Source organism: Pseudophryne corroboree, chromosome 1 (genome assembly GCF_028390025.1).
Source record: "Pseudophryne corroboree isolate aPseCor3 chromosome 1, aPseCor3.hap2, whole genome shotgun sequence".
Lineage (NCBI taxonomy): Eukaryota > Metazoa > Chordata > Amphibia > Anura > Myobatrachidae > Pseudophryne > Pseudophryne corroboree.
This window is the reverse complement of record NC_086444.1, coordinates 442,393,257-442,395,716: the sequence shown is the minus strand read 5'-3', so window position 1 is coordinate 442,395,716 and position 2,460 is coordinate 442,393,257.

Below are 2,460 nucleotides of genomic sequence, written 5' to 3'. Positions count from 1 at the left end.
ATGAATTAAATATTCTTATTAAATACTTTGTTCTTTACATAGGTGAATGTGCTGACCACAAAATTAAAAATTATCAATGGAAATCAAATTCATTAAATCATGGAGGTCTGGATTTGGAGTCACACTCAAAATTAAAGTGGAAAAACACACTACAGGCTGATCCAACTTTGATGTAATGTCCTTAAAACAAGTCAAAATGAGGCTCAGAAGTGTGTGTGGCCTCCACGTGCCTGTATGACCTCCCTACAACGCCTAGGCATGCTCCTGATGAGGTGGCGGATGGTCTCCTGAGGGATCTCTTCCCAGACCTGAACTAAAGCATCCACCAACTTCTGGACAGTCTGTGGTGCAACGTGGCATTGGTGGATGGAGCGAGACATGATGTCCCAGATGTGCTCAATTGGATTCAGGTCTGGGGAATGGGCGGGCCAGTCCATAGCATCAATGCCTTCGTCTTGCAGGAACTGCTGACACACTCCAGCCACGTGAGGTCTAGCATTGTCTTGCATTAGGAGGAAACCAGGGCCAACCCCACCAGCATATGGTCTCACAAGGGGTCTGAGGATCTCATCTCGGTACCTAATGGCAGTCAGGCTACCTCTGGCGAGCACATGGAGGGCTGTGCGGCCCCCCCAAAAATGCCACCCCACACCATTACTGACCCACTGCCAAACCGGTCATGCTGGAGGATGTTGCAGGCTCAGAACATTCTCCTTGGCATCTCCAGACTGTCACATGTGCTCAGTGAGAACCTGCTTTCATCTGTGAAGAGCACAGGGCGCCAGTAGCGAATTAGCAATCTTGGTGTTCTCTGGCAAATGCCAAACATCCTTCACGGTGTTGGGCTGTAAGCACAACGCCCACCTGTGGATGTCTGGCCCTCATACCACCCTCATGGAGTCTGTTTCTGATTGTTTGAGTAAACACATGCAAATTTGTGGCTTGCTGGAGGTCATTTTGCAGGGCTCTGGCAGTGCTCCTTCTGTTCCTCCTTGCACAAAGGCAAAGGTAGCGGTCCTGCTGCTGGGTTGTTGCCCTCCTACGGCCTCCTCCACGTCTCCTGATGTACTGGCCTGTCTCCTGGTAGCGCCTCCATGCTCTGGACACTACACTGATAGACACAGCAAACCTTCTTGCCACAGGTCGCATTGATGTGCCATCCTGGATGAGCTGCACTACCTGAGCCACTTGTGTGGGTTGTAGACTCCGTCTCATGCTACCACTAGAGTGAAAGCATCGCCAGCTTTCAAAAGTGACCAAAACATCAGCCAGAAAGAATAGGAGCTGAGAAGTGGTCTGTGGTCACCACCTGCAGAACATCTCCTTTTTTGGGGGTGTCTTGCTTATTGCCTATAATTTCCACCTGTTGTCTATTCCATTTGCACAACAGCATGTGAAATTGATTGGCAATCAGTGTTGCTTCCTAAGTGGACAGTTTGATTTCACAGAAGTGTGATTGACTTACATTGTGCTGTTTAAGTGTTCCCTTTATTTTTTTGAGCAGTGTATATATATATATATATATATTTATATATATATAGAGAGAGAGAGAGATTAATGAATGAATGCAGCAACAAATGTGAATGTTTCTCTTAGCACGTGGGTAACCACTGTTACTATGGTAGCACTCCCTTCACTTTTGAAGGGTTTCAGCTTCACCCTAAATATAGACTCAGCAGTAATGTTTATGAATTAATGGGTAAAAGAAGCCACCACTGGTGCCACACTCCAAAAACCAGTATGTCAAAGTATTATTCTACCAAAAGCAAAACAAAAAATTAATGTATGGGTGTATCATACCCTGTGTGTCATTTGTTAAACTCCTATTATTTTTATTTCACTTTTTACAATTGTGTCCTGAGTTTTATTAGCCTGACATAATCCCTATCAGAGTCACTGATTAATAGAGAAATTAATAAGGGAGAAGCAAATTAAATAATGGGTTACAACTATAAGTTTTTGCTTGCTTACAAGTCTTCCATATTTGTTTTTTCATTTAATTGAAAATCATCTTATTTGGAAAATTACATTAAAACGGGAGGTGGTTGACAGTTAAAAGGTTGTCATAAAAAGGTCAACATATATATAGTCGATATACAGATGGAGCCCTCCTCATCTATCCCTTTAATAGGATTAACTGAGCCAGGGCAGTCGGACATAATCCGCTGCTGTACTGAATTAATTCCCTGCTGTATTGTTCTCTCTGTATTGTATTGCAGTTTATAACAATAGATGAAAGGCTCATGCTAATAAACCTTAGTGGACCTAGGCGCAGCAGAGAAGCCTAGATGAGCGAGGCTCCATCTGTAAGATCAACACATGGGTTTTTTTTTTTTAGATTTTCCATGTTTTTACAACTTTTGCTGCATTTTTTATCCATGTCAGAAACTATTACCTTTAGTAACCTTGTGGCGAGTGAAGCAAGTCCATGAGGAGACACATTTCAACAAATGTAGTATC